A 13244-nucleotide genomic window follows, 5' to 3' on the forward strand; every position below is an offset into this window, starting at 1 on the left:
AAAAAAACCCAAAACCCTTGATTTCTGAGCCTTACAGTTATTGTGTGAGGATTTTTTTTTACTTACATTTGGCCAAATCTTGATACTTGTGAAACTGTGAAATAGGTAGTATTGTTTGAGTTTAATACCTTTGTCACATTTATAGTTCTTATATGTCAAGTCAGTAGCATGTTTCTGTTGGGAGGATATAACTCTGGAAGGCAGATGATGTAGTGGGAAAGTGAGAATTGGATACTGACCTCTGATCCCATTGTGTGCTTCTGCTGTGGGGCTTAGGGTAGAATCTTAACTGTTCTCTGTTGGCCTCACCTCATTTTCCCACTAATAAAAGTGGGAGGTTTAACTAGATGACCTTCCTGCATATTCTTTCTACATCAAAATTCTTTGATTTAAATTTCTTACTATTAGCTCAGTTCATTCATTCTGGCTTTCTACTTAATATTTAACTGATTACATATTAACATGACAGCATGCACCAATTTTAGTTTAAAGATATTTCTTTCATGATACAGTTTTAATGTTGTCTTAAATAGAATGGTATGTTCATTTCTGTGACATCTGGAACAGGGTCTTGAGCTTAATTGGTACTCACTAAATTTCTGTTGAATAAATGCATTTTACCTTTTTATGTAGTTTTGGATTTATGAATGTAAATCTTTTTCAGAATTAGAATATGTTTTCAGGGAGCTCGAAGTATTTTTATGGATAGTGTTATCTGAGTTTATGAATGAAAACATTGTTGGAGTGTGTAGATAAGGATCTGAAGTTTGAATTCGGGAAGAAGTGTTGATCTTATCTCGTATTTTAACCTTTTCAATTAACTGAACTTGGGAAAATAGCTTCATTAGTTAACTAATAACAATAATAGTTAAGTTCATGAGGTAGGTATTACTATCTCTTTTTTACAGAGCAGAAATTGGGGCTTATAGGTTTAGTACTTTGCCTGAAGTAACACAGCTCACAAGTCAAGGAGCCAGGTAAAATCTAGGGCTACCCCTGGATCCTATATTCTTAGTTACTGCACTATACTTTTCTTCATTTATTCAGCAAATTCTTACAAAGTGCCTCTTTTTGCAAGGCTCTGGACTAGGTCCCCGGGATGTAATCATGCGATGATAAAAAACAGAAACTGGTCCCTGGTTTTTTGAAACTAAATGGTTTAGGCTTTCGGACTTTCTCCTGAGTTTTAATACATCTTTTTAAAGTGCAAAACAAAATAATCCCTTGTCTTTTTGAGATTAGTTTTGACATATTAAGTACTGAATTTGTGATAGAATGTTCTGTTTAGGAATATCTGGCTTGTTAAGAGATATATGGTGGGGAAGTTATTAGAGAGTGCCTTCTTGGGATCTGTTTATTAATACAGGTGAGAGTTATAAATCTGAAGTTGGAATAGCCATAGTTCCTGCCTTTTAGGGCTTTCAGGCCAGCTTCGAATGGAAGACTGACAGATGAAAACAACCTCAAAGGAATTACAGAGAGTATTTAACCAAGATCAGGGTATTACAGTGCCAATTATCTACCTTATTGTTAAATAAAGTACGTAAATGAAATGGTGGTGTGGTGGAACATATCTTGAAGGGAAAAATAAGTGGTGGTGGGTTGGGGGGAGAGGAATGAACAAGGGATGGTTGTGAAGAGGGATGGTCCTCTTTTTCTAGGCAGAAAGAACATATAAAGACATGGATGAGTCCAGAGGTGTGTATAGAAGGGAAGGACTTTTCTGAGGAATAATTAAGGCTTTATATAATATGACAATATGAATAATCTAAGTAATATATATTCTAAAATATGAGAAATTAATTAGGAGTTTTTTGACTTTAGGTATAGAAAACCTGACTGGTTTTGGCTGAAAACAGTAAAAAATTGGCTGAAACAGTAAAGAAATGCTTGTTGTTACATTGTTCTCATGTAGCTGGAAGTCCAGCTGTCTTGCAGAGGTCAGGAGCATTTGATATAATGGCTTAAAGCTGAGAAGTTCTTGCTGGCTCTCCATTTTGCCCCTTTTGATGAGGATTGTGGCATCTCTAGGCTTGCTGTAGGGTGACTGTAGCAGTTTGAGGGTGTCATGTTTAGCACTGTCTAAAGAAGAGGTAACTGTTTCTCATTTCATCTTTAGGAATGAAGAAGCTTTCCTCACAGTTCTCTCTTGCAGGCCTTCAGTGGGCTTCCACTCACATCTCCGTGGCCAGGATTGGGTTTCATGCCCATTCCCAACCAATCATTGGCAGAGAGGATGGACTAAACTAATACAATAGGATAAAGTAGATATTTTAGAGTCAACCACAATGACTACTCCAAGAGTGATTTGATTAGTAGGGTGTGTGTGTGTGTGTGTGTGTTTAATCAGCCTTGACAGTCCACTGTGTTTCTGGGGTAAATTTTAAGAAAATGTATCTCTCTTCTTAAGATTTTTGCATTTAAGTGGCTTACCTTTGAATGTTCTTATTTGTAAAAATTGGTGCTTTAGCAAAAAGATACCTGGTTTGAGATAAGAATGTGAAACCTGTTGACTGATTTAAGTGCCGTAAACGCTGTGAACTCCTGGCTCTTGGGCAAAGCAATGAGAGAATGGGAAATTTGGAATTCATTTTTCCTCAAAATGCATGTTTTAAATTGAGCATTTCCACCTTTTTCCTAATCCACTAAATAAAAGTATTTCACAGTCTTCGTTATTTGGGGGCCTAATTAAATCTTACAGCTGAGTTTTAAGACTTGGCAGTCCACTTACTAATCAGTAGTAAGAATTATTATGTTGTGGTGGGTGTCTTTGAACATAATATTTTTAAGCATACACTGGAAGGGGCTTTGCCTTATTTGGTGTTTTTCATTCGGCTCATTTAGATTTCAGAATCCTTAGATTAGGACTCTAGTTCGCCATCTGTTGGTCTGTGTTTAACACCTTTCTGCTATATTTTATGGAATTACTATTTATATGAAGATATGTGTATACATTTTTTTAATCAACTAAATTTTCTTTCCCAGGATTATAAAAAGCCAAAACATCTCTTTTGGATGGTACACGTATATTAGTTTATTCTTTGTGTAATTTGACCCTGTGACTTCATTATTATCTTCTTGCTTTTGATATTTGAGAACCATGACTATAATTGATAGTGTGATTTTAAGAGTATAAATGGGAGCCTACTGACATACAGGTGTAGATGCTATAGGAGCTGGTGACTAACTTTGTGGGAGGACTAAAACTGTGAGGGTGTTTTTTTGGCTAGCAGAAGTGAGCATATCACCGGATATTGGTTCTGGTGAGCCACAAAACAGTATTGAGCACTTCTTATCTTCCTTTTTCGTAGTAGAGCATACCCTTCCTGTCTTGCTGAATTTGATGATTTAATTGTTGGAATCATTTTTTTCTTCAGTCATTTAAAGCAAATTCTGATGACTCCTAGAGTTCCGTTTTAAAATCTTAAACTACTGAAATGATCTTTTGACAACTTTTTCTTTGGTTTTAAAGGATGGTGTAATTATACTTTGTGTCTAGAAAAGGTTCCATTATTGTAAGGCCCTGTTTTGGGAAACGAATAAAATACTGTACTGGTCACGAGAGAGACTAACTTATCATGAGAAATGATAAAGTGCCACCACTTTAAACCAACTCTGGTAGGAAAAGTGGGAAGTTTGCTTTTTGTTGTGAGATTTGGTTTCTCTGTGAAGTTCTTTGTTAAACTTTCAGCATAGCAGTGAACTTCCTTTTGGTGGCGACAAGAAGCATAAATACTCATTGTGTAATGCCATTTGCCTGCTTTGGCGGATCTGCCAAACCATGACACCCAAAACAAGACGCGTGCTTCTTAACGAAAACTACAGTTCCCAGCGGTCCCGGCGCGGGTGGGCCATCACTTCCCCTCTAGCTCTCGGCTGTCCCTTCCCGGGCTGGCCCGGCGCGGGCCCTGGCCTGCGCCTGCGCAATGAGGACGTGCGCCTTTTTTTTTTTTTTTTTCTCCCACCCTGGCGGCTGCGGAGCGCTGCGCTGGGGCTAGTGCCCAGGCGTGCTGCAGTGTACCGAGGCAGTCGGCTAGGACAAAGGGCGGCAGAAAGCGCTTCACTGGTCAGGGAGCTTCCTTCCCGATTCAGCGCGCGTTTAACCCTGGAATAGTGTGGCACCGACTGCATTAGCCTGTTTACTACACAGTGCAAACAGTTCCTCGCTCACGTCCTCTTGCTCCGCCGCGCCTGCCCGCCTTGCCCCCTCATAGCCGGCGCGCGGCGCCTCCAGCCACGGCGCGGAGGGAATGTGACGGCGCCAGCGCCTCAGGTTAGCCTCACCTCGGCCGGAGCGAGGGCCCGCGCCCGCCTGCCGCAGTGCCCTGCGCTGTGGCTGCACGTCTGGGAGCAGCTGGGTCCCGGCGCCGCGGCCTCTGTAGATGGAAGTGCAGAAACAGCGGCCGCGGCGAGAAGCCATGACTGAGGCGGCGGCGGCCGCGCCTCCTGGCGGCCCGCGGGGGTGGCGCGGCGGGCGCCCCCTGGCGGCGCGCCGGGGCGGAGCGGCTCTTCGCCGCCGCAGCCGCAGCCGGCGGAGGCGCTGCTGTCCCTCCTCCCCGTGTCCCCGGCGCTCGCCCGCTCGCTCGCTCGCTCCATTCTCCCTCCGCTTCAGATTAAAGGGGGGGAGGGAAAAGGAGCTCGGCCGCCATTTTCCCAGTGCCGCCGCCACCGCCGCCACCGCTCGCCGAGCCGGCGGGAGAACCGAGCACCGTAGCGAAGCCGACTCGTCTCACCGCGGCGGCGCGGGGGGCGGCCGGAGCGCGCTCCCCGGCCGGGAAGAGGCGTGCGGGGGTGGCGGCCGGGGTGCGGGCTCGGGCTGCAGACGGCGGCGCTTGTTTGTGCGGGGCGGGGGGGCGGCTTCACCCTCTGCCCCCGCCCGCCAGTCCTCCCCGCCGGGCTGCGGTCCCCGACCGTGTCCAGGCCCCGCCGGAGCCGAGGAAGGCCGGAGAAGGGGCCCGAAAGAGAAGAAAAAGCGGCCGCTCCCCGCCGCCGCCGCCTTCCCCTCCCCCTCCGCCTCGCCCCCCCCCCCCCCCGCCCGGAAAGTCAGGGCGGCTCCGGGCGCCGGGGGGGAGGAGAGCGGCGGGCCCGGGCCGGAGCCGCCGCCGCGCGCCCCCGCCTGCCGCCGCCGGCCCTCGGCGCCCAGGCCGGGGGCTGTTTGCAAACTGCGCCCATTTTGTGGGGCTGAATCCGCCCGGGCAACGCTCCTCCATCACGTGGTAGGTGCTGCTGCTGCTGCTCTTCTCCTCCTCCTCCTCCCGCTGCCCTTTCTCCTTCTCCTCGCTCTCCCTGTGGCTCCCATTTCTCTCTCTCTTTGTTAGTTGTAACTAGAAAGGCAGGGCAGGGCAGGAAAAATCCCCGGAACTTTAAATGGCCTCTCCGGGCTTCCCCGCTGCGGGTCCGGGGCTGGGAGTCGCCCCAAGGGCGGGGGTGTGCGGGGGCCCTTCTCCACCAGCTGCCGCCTCGTTCGCCAGCTTTTCCTTTGGCGTTCTATTTAAAAATGCGGCCTTAAGAACACGATTTATTCCCGTAAAAAATACCCCAAACAAACTCCGTCTCTTGGCTTGAACTTCTCCTGACTGCAGAAGGCCTTTTTCTGCTCGTAACACACATCTTGCGGGGTGCACGGTGTGTATCACAACTCTGATTGTTGTGAGATGGTTATTTGTTTCATTTATTTTTGTTGTCTCTATATTGAGGTCACTTACGTTTTCAGATCTAGTCTCCTCAGGCGGACGTGTTTGTTTGTTTTTTAAAAAAAGAACTAAAGAGGAAGAGGTATTTATTTGCTTTTAAGTGAGTTTGGGGGCCCTGTTTTCCGGCTGACTGTCTTTTGATTCTTCAGCAAATAGTTTGATTGTTTTCCATACGATAAACAACCTTAACCTCTTGTCTTACTTAAAATCCTTTTGTTTTCCATTGTCGGGCTCCCAGTGTGTTTTTTTGGAGAAACACGTTACTTAACTATTGCTTATTGATTGCCTTAGGGGCGGAGGGGTGACATGATGGCGCCACTTTAAATTGCTCTTTTTCCTCTGATTTTCCCCTCTTTATTCTGGAGGTCACTAGAGCATTTTTCGTGACCTGTTAATAAGACTATTTAAGAATGTTAACAATACAACTTGTAGGGCTCGAGTTTGGTACCTGAAGGGTCGAGAGACCCGAATCCAGCGGTCCCCCAAAGTTCCGAGAAATCTCCCTAGTCCTGCCTCGTCTCCCTCCCCTCCATTCACAATCCTGGTGTTGCCATCTCCTTTGTCACGTGGCTAGCAATCATTGTGTTTTTTTGTTTGTTTTGGGGTGTGTGTTTATATTTTTAAACTGAAGCCCAGAAGAACCTACCCCTCCCCATTGGAGAGATCAAAATGTTTAGGTTGTTTTAGTTTGAGAGTAGGAGAACATTTATAATAAATGATAAAATTACATAATCTTCGCCTTGCATAATCATGATATAGTTATAGGTTGTTACTGAACTTTGTGTCTAAAGCACTTTCAGGTATGGGCAGTAGTACATTGGAATATCTTTTACACTTCTCAAAATAGTGTGTAGTTTTGATTTTTCCCAGCTTCTTGGGTCTTTTAAGTACCACTGTTTACAAAGGCTTAAGTGGGTGTGTTTTTCCCTTCCCCCCTTCTATACCATATACTTGGTTCCTTTTCTAATAAACTGTCTCAACAATTTAGAAATTTTCAGTTGTCTGCAGGCATTGTCAGTTAAAACTACTTTTCTTTTCTCCTAACAACAGGGAATACTTTTGAGTAATAATTGTTTTCCATCTGAAGTATTACCTTATATTTCTGTTGCATTTTTGATCCAGAGAATTTTTGCTTTTAATTCTTGAGGTTTGGAAGACTGTTCTATTATCTGTTTCTTCATGTCAGTTTTCCCAATAATTGGGTAAATTCCTATTTTGTAAAATATCAAATACATTTTTCTCTTGTTGGTACATAGGTTACTAGCTACTTTTCCAGTTAATACAAAAAAGTCTATTGTAGTTAGAAGACATCTTAAAAAATAAAAGTAAATAGAAATATAGTGAGTTTTATTTATGCATTCATTTCCTCTTAATGTATATATATTTTCAATGATTTGGGCCATTTTCATTGCTAACAGTTACATCATGTCATGTGATATGTACAGTGTGATGTGTAGTTCTAAAAATAAGGCAAGGTAAAAATGCTCATCCCTTGGGAATTTAAAAAATGTATTATATGTGGGGTAACTGTCCTCAGCCATGGAATTTCAATTTCGATTTCCGTTATGTTTATCCAACAAAGTATGCAGTTTCTTTGACCTTTCTCATATTTGATGTATTTGTTAGTGATCTTGTGATTTGAGGTGGTTAACTTTTTATTTCTCAAGTATGCACTACTTGGAGGGAAACATTACATGTGACAAAGATTCTTAACCTCTGTATTTCAGTGAAGATGGGGTTGGTTTCTTAGGACTACTACATTTAACTATATTAAATAAGTGTTTTTGATTTGTGTCTGTAGATAGTTGAGTGATCAATTAAGTATTGATAGAGCTTTGTGGTAGGGTAGGGTTTTTGGTCCTTTCACTTAGATGAATCTGTTGAATGAAGTTTTTAGAAGTGTCCCTGCATCTTTCCTGAAGGCCTTATTCAGAACATTAGTATTTGACTTTTGTGCTTTACAAAAGTGAGATGTTAAATCTTTGTCTGATTTTCTTTATTCCTGCCCACACACGTTATTTCTAAGGTTAAACCTGAAGAGCATTCTTTGATTGTTAGACTTATCGTTATCGTGTTGAGGAAAATTCTGGAAGCTGGAGAATGAGTAAGCCTTACTAGTTCACTTTTGAGCTTTTATCAAGGTGAGAAGAAAGGAAAATATTCCCCATTTTTTCCCTTCAAACACTGCCAAGATGCTCTTTCTTTTCTAGTAATTCTACTTTATAACCTCCGTATATCCTCTCCATTTTATTGGGTTGACCACAGATTTTAATTGTATTTTAAAATGAAAGACAAGTTCTAGATTTGTTCTGTTTGACATAACCTGAATTATGTAATCTGTAAACATAGGGCCATTATGGGTGGTGATGCTGGTTTGAGAAGGCGTTTAGCATTGAGTGGAGTAAAGCTTAGTTGCCTTGTTACACTGGAAAAGCAATTTTAAAATGTAAAAAAAATGTTAGTCCATATTGGATTTTCTAAACAGTTTGAAAAGAGTAATGCTTACTCCTCTTATATTTAGCTTCCTTGGGGGATTTTGAGAGGTTATTTTTTCTTCTTGGTGAGGCCATTAAGACATAGAAACTAAGTGATTTCCTTCCTGGAGAGAGAGAGATTTTTAAAAATTAATTAATAAAAAAATATTTTTTTTCCAAAGGATCTCTCCCTTGAGTTTGGAAAGGGGGGAATAGTGCAGACTAAATATGTGGTCTTTGGTGGATTGCCCCAGAACAAAACCAAATCTCATCATTGAGTGATTTAGTTTTAAGGCACCTTTTCTCTATCCTCTTTCTCTATTTTAAGTAAGTTTCTTCCTTGATTGGTTAGACTGTTCTAGGTCTCAGGAAGCATATTTTACTTTAGTGCCCTATTATTTGATCACTTTATGAAGGAGTACAGTGCAGGTGTCTCAAGTAAAACGGCCTCATACACCTGGCCTGTGTACTGTGTCAATGCTTTTCCTAAAATAGGACTTTAACTACTCTTTGGAAATCTAAATTTGGATTGGTTTTTGAATCTTCATGTTGCTTTTGAAGATACATGTTTGAATTATAATTTCTATCTTAATAAATGCTTAGTAGTCTTTGGGCATACTAAAAGTTGTACAAGAAAGACTCCTGCCTGAGTCTAATAATTCATAACACAAAATAAGACTCTTTCATCAGTACTTCCTATTCCTTGGAATGTGAGATCAAAACTCAGTGAACCACAATAATGCTTAGAAAAGACAACTATTCCACCCTACTAGAGGTCCCCAACTTTTGAAGGCCACAAGAATGTCCTTGGGTATTGCTTGCAGATGTGTGTCAGAGGAAAAAGACATTATGTTATGGAAAGATCACTTAGTAGTTCAGTTATCATTTGTTCTTACGTTTTGCCAGGTAGCCTGTCTTTTATAATGTGGGGTAAAACGTATAGAGGAAGATAAGCCAGTTGGTGTGATTTTCCAAAAAGAATTGAAGTAGTTACTTTTTACGTGTTAAGCTTTTTCACCTCTTTGATAAAGGTAGAGCTAAAACACAGAGTATGAGGAAACCAACTTCTGTGTAGAGAACCCAACTCATATTCGTGAATGAAACACAAATAAGATTGGGTAGTTTGAAAGAGAAACTTAAATATTGTGTAAGAATATTTTAAACTTTTATTCAAAGAGGCTTTTCAAGGTTGGGGGTCATTTTAAATTCTTATTTTGTTGTTGGGTAGCAGTGTCTGGCAAATAATAGCTGTTTAATAAATGTTATCTTCTGCAAGCCTTGTTTTTCCAGGATTGTAAGATAGCTCCATAAAATTTAACATTTGAATACCTAATCCTCCTGTGGAGTTATTTAGCTTTATAGTTTGTTGTTGTTGATTGTAAACTTGCCCTTTTTTAACTCTAGTCCTAATTTTTTTTTTTTTTTAGAATTACAGTTGCCCCTCAAGCTTTTGAGAGTCAGGAAATGTAAGGTGGAGGTAAATTCAGTGCAGTTTTATCTAAATGTTATCAAAAACTCTGGTTCTTGTTACTTGAATAGGAATCCTAAATGAGATCTCATTGTGAATTTTAAGTACAGCATATTCTGCCCTTGTTTGGAAAAAGTTATTTTTAAGTAGCATCAAACTTAATGAAGCCCCTTACCTTTTAATTTTTTTATAAAAAGGGAGCAGCTTAAGGTCAGACCTAGTTAAATTCAGTTGGAGAGGAAATGTTGAGTAAAAAAGATGAATAACAATTTTGTTCTTAAGATGTTACACCAAAAATTGCTAAAAACGGATAATCTAGGCTTTCTGTTGCTACTTGATACTTGGCCTTTGGACTGCATATTAGCACCTGCATGGGAGATTGTGAAGGGATCGAAGTGAAAGCTAATTAGTTTAGTTACTGATGTTTGCTAGTAGAGAGGCTTTGTAGAAATACTAGTTGATTAAGTCGAACTGTCAGGGAAGTTTCATTAAACTGTTCAGGTACTACCATGGAGAACTGAGGATGTTTGAAGACTTTAAGCATGTATTTTAAAAAATTTGACTGCTGTTTTTTGCAGTTACTGATTTACTGCTTACCTCTTAGTTTTTCTTTTGGCCTCCCAAGGGAATGAAAGAAGGATGGTTAGTATTAATTTCTAACATTTCTCTGGCATTGGAAAAGTTATTTTTTTTAAATCATTAATTCAGAATTCTTAAGGAATAAAATAGGTTTCAGTGAGATGCTTGGAATTTGGTCAAGGACTGCCCCCTCACCAAATTATCCGTTTCTGAATTGCTTGGACCCTTCAAGCTATGTCTGGTTTTAGGACTATTCAGAATCACTTGTGTTATTTAGAGTTTGTTAGAGATGAGATAAAAGTACAGTTCCCCTCTTTTGTGAAGTAGATTGGTAGGAAATTTAAAATTAAAAAGTTTTAATGTTTTATTTCTGAGAGAGAGACAGCATGAACAGGGGAGGGTCAGAGAGAGAGAGGGAGACACAGAATCCGAAACAGGCTCCAGGCTCTGAGCTGGCTGTCAGCACAGAGCCCAGTGCGGGGCTCGACCCCACGAAATGCGAGATCATAACCTGAGCCGAAGCTGGGCGCTTAACCGACTGAGCCACCCAGGAGCCCCTAGATTGGTAAGAAATTTAAATTCAAGTAATATGATAGAAATAGGATACACTCTATTATTTTGATACATCGTCATTTTTCAAAACAATTTTCTGTGTATATGGTTAAAAACTTTAATTTATTTTTGAGAGGGGTGGAGGGGTAGAGAGAGAGGGAGACCTAGAATCTGAAGCAGGCTCCAGGCTCTGAGCTGTCAGCACAGATCCCGACGCAGGGCTCAAACCGACGAACCTTGAGATCGTGACCTTAGCCAAAGTCGGACCCCTAACTGATTGAGCCACCAGGCACCTCATCTGTTTGTATAGTTTTTAACATAAGTGGGATTATACTTGTTATGTGGCTTTTTTTCATGTTGCTGTTTATAATAGAGGTTTTCAAATCAACACATATAGTTCTCTTTTTTTAAATAGCTGTGTAGTGTTCTAGTGTTCCTTTTAAAGTGTAGGGTTTTTTTTTTTTATTAACAATTCTTCAGTGAAAGAATTATGCGTATTTCTTTATCTATGAGAATATTTCTGTTGGATAGGTTCCTAGAATTGCAGTTACTAGGTAAATGTTTGGGTAATTGCATTAAAAATTTTGATACTGCTTTCAAAAGGCTTATGTAACCAAATTTAATAGTTTAAAAGTACAGCTAAAAAGTTCACTAGTCTTGAGTGCAGGTGCTTGGCATTGTAAATGACTGGAACTTGAGGTAGGTAAAGTCTGTCCTAGATTCAGTTGATGCCTACTTCTTGTTAGGTTGTTATCACCTTATGATCAGACATCTCCATTAACTTCATAATAGATCTCCATCTTTTGCATTCAACATAACTGTGTGAGGTTAACTAACATGTATTGGTCTACTTTCTGCCAGGCATGGGGACTACCTGTAGGGGATAAAGACAAAACAAGCCATAAACCTTCCCTCCCCCCTCCCCCCCCCTTTACAGAAGTTTCTAATATAGGGAAGGAAGGGACAGACAAGATGACAAGATGGGGAGTTTATATTATGAACTATAGCCCAGGGTATCATGGGAGGGCAGGTAAGACACTAGAGAGGAAGGGACCCATAACTCAACCTGAAATGAATTGTGAATACTTGAAAGAACATGTGATCTCTTGAAGATGAACCTTGAAAAGAAAGAGTAGTGTGAGCAAAGGTGCAAGGGCATGGAAAGAACCTGAAACTATAGATAAGATTCAGGTGTTTGGAGTGGGGACAGGTTGGAGATGAGACTGAGTATAAAAAGGGGCCCCCAGATAGAGCCTGTGTGGAAAGTTTGGATTCATCCTTACCCTAGAACAGTGCAGGATTTTTAAGAGGAGCAGATTTACGTTCTCTTTCTCTTTCCTTTCTAATAATCATTTGGTAGTGGATACTAGATTGAAGGCTTGCTGAGACAGGAAGAAAGAACAGTTGGGAGATTATTACTGCCTGAATTACTGTAGTACATAATGAGTCTCTGAACTAAGGCAGTGGCATTAAGGATGGAATGAATGTGCCTGTCATTCTATCTATTGAACCCTCCCTATTTAGCCTTCAAAATTTGGTCAGAATGTCCTCGCTTTCTGGAAGCCTTCCTTGATCCTTTTAGGCAAAACACAGTGCTTTATCATCTGGGCTTACCTGTGCATGTACTTTCTATCTTCTTATCTTTGGTATTAATGAAACTACTCCTGTAGTCTTTCTATTGTTTGTATCTAGCATTAGTGTATGTTTAAATGAGATATTTATGATAGATGGTAAGTCAGTAGTTGAAATTAGGATACACTCACATGGGACACGTTGAGGGACAAGAATTGGTTTTGATTTGCTGTTGGAGAAGGGAATGGGTTTATATGTGTGATTCTTGAAGTAGCTGTGTGAGTGATGCTGCACCCTAGTTATTCTTAGGCATCAACGTAGACGTTTGTCTCCTGTGGGAAACCTTTTATGACCCTACTGACTCAGTTTGTGTGAGGGTCCCTTAATGTCCCCTGGGACATTAAGTAGTGTCTGTCTTAAGTGGCCCTTGTCATCCTTATAGGCACTTAGTGCAGTGATTTGAATGTTGTAGGCATTTTTGTAAAATGAGAGATTTAGTTGGTATTTCCTCATTGATTTTCTTCAAAAGATGAAATAAAATTTGAAGTCTAGTGTCCAGCAGTTAAGGCCCTTACAGTTTGTAAGTTTTTAAAAAATGTTTATTTCTGAGAGAGAGAAAGAGTGAGAGAGCGAGCAGGGAAGGGGCGGAGAGAGGAAGACACAGAATCTGAAGCCGGCTCTAGGCTCTGAGCTGTCAGCACAGAGCCCGACACGGGGCTGGAACTCACAAGGCCTGAGATCATGTCCTGAAGTCAGCCGCTTAACTGACTAAGCCACCTAGGTGCCCGTATAAATTTTTTTAATGTTTCTTTTTGAGAGAGAGACACCCTGAGTGTGAGCGGGGGGGCGGGGCAGAGAGACAGAGGGAGACACAATCTGAAGGAAGCTCCAGGCCCCGAGCCATCA

At 41.3% G+C, this 13244-nt stretch overlaps 1 protein-coding gene across 2 annotated transcripts in view; it reads left to right on the plus strand.

The window, feature by feature from the left end:
* The window catches only part of KANSL1 (KAT8 regulatory NSL complex subunit 1), a 180676-nt gene that overhangs the window by 21825 nt on the left and 145607 nt on the right, over nucleotides 1-13244 (plus strand). Inside the window, exon 1 of one of the 2 annotated variants that reach the window (XM_039250642.1) lies at nucleotides 4633-5216. The exons of the other annotated variant lie outside the window; for it this stretch is intronic. The gene's annotated coding sequence lies outside the window, so the exon portion shown is untranslated. Of the gene's footprint in view, nucleotides 1-4632; nucleotides 5217-13244 lie in introns of those variants that run through there. 2 annotated transcript variants of the gene reach the window in all.

This window comes from Hyaena hyaena, unplaced genomic scaffold (genome assembly GCF_003009895.1).
Source record: "Hyaena hyaena isolate Hyena2069 unplaced genomic scaffold, ASM300989v1 scaffold_378, whole genome shotgun sequence".
NCBI lineage: Eukaryota > Metazoa > Chordata > Mammalia > Carnivora > Hyaenidae > Hyaena > Hyaena hyaena.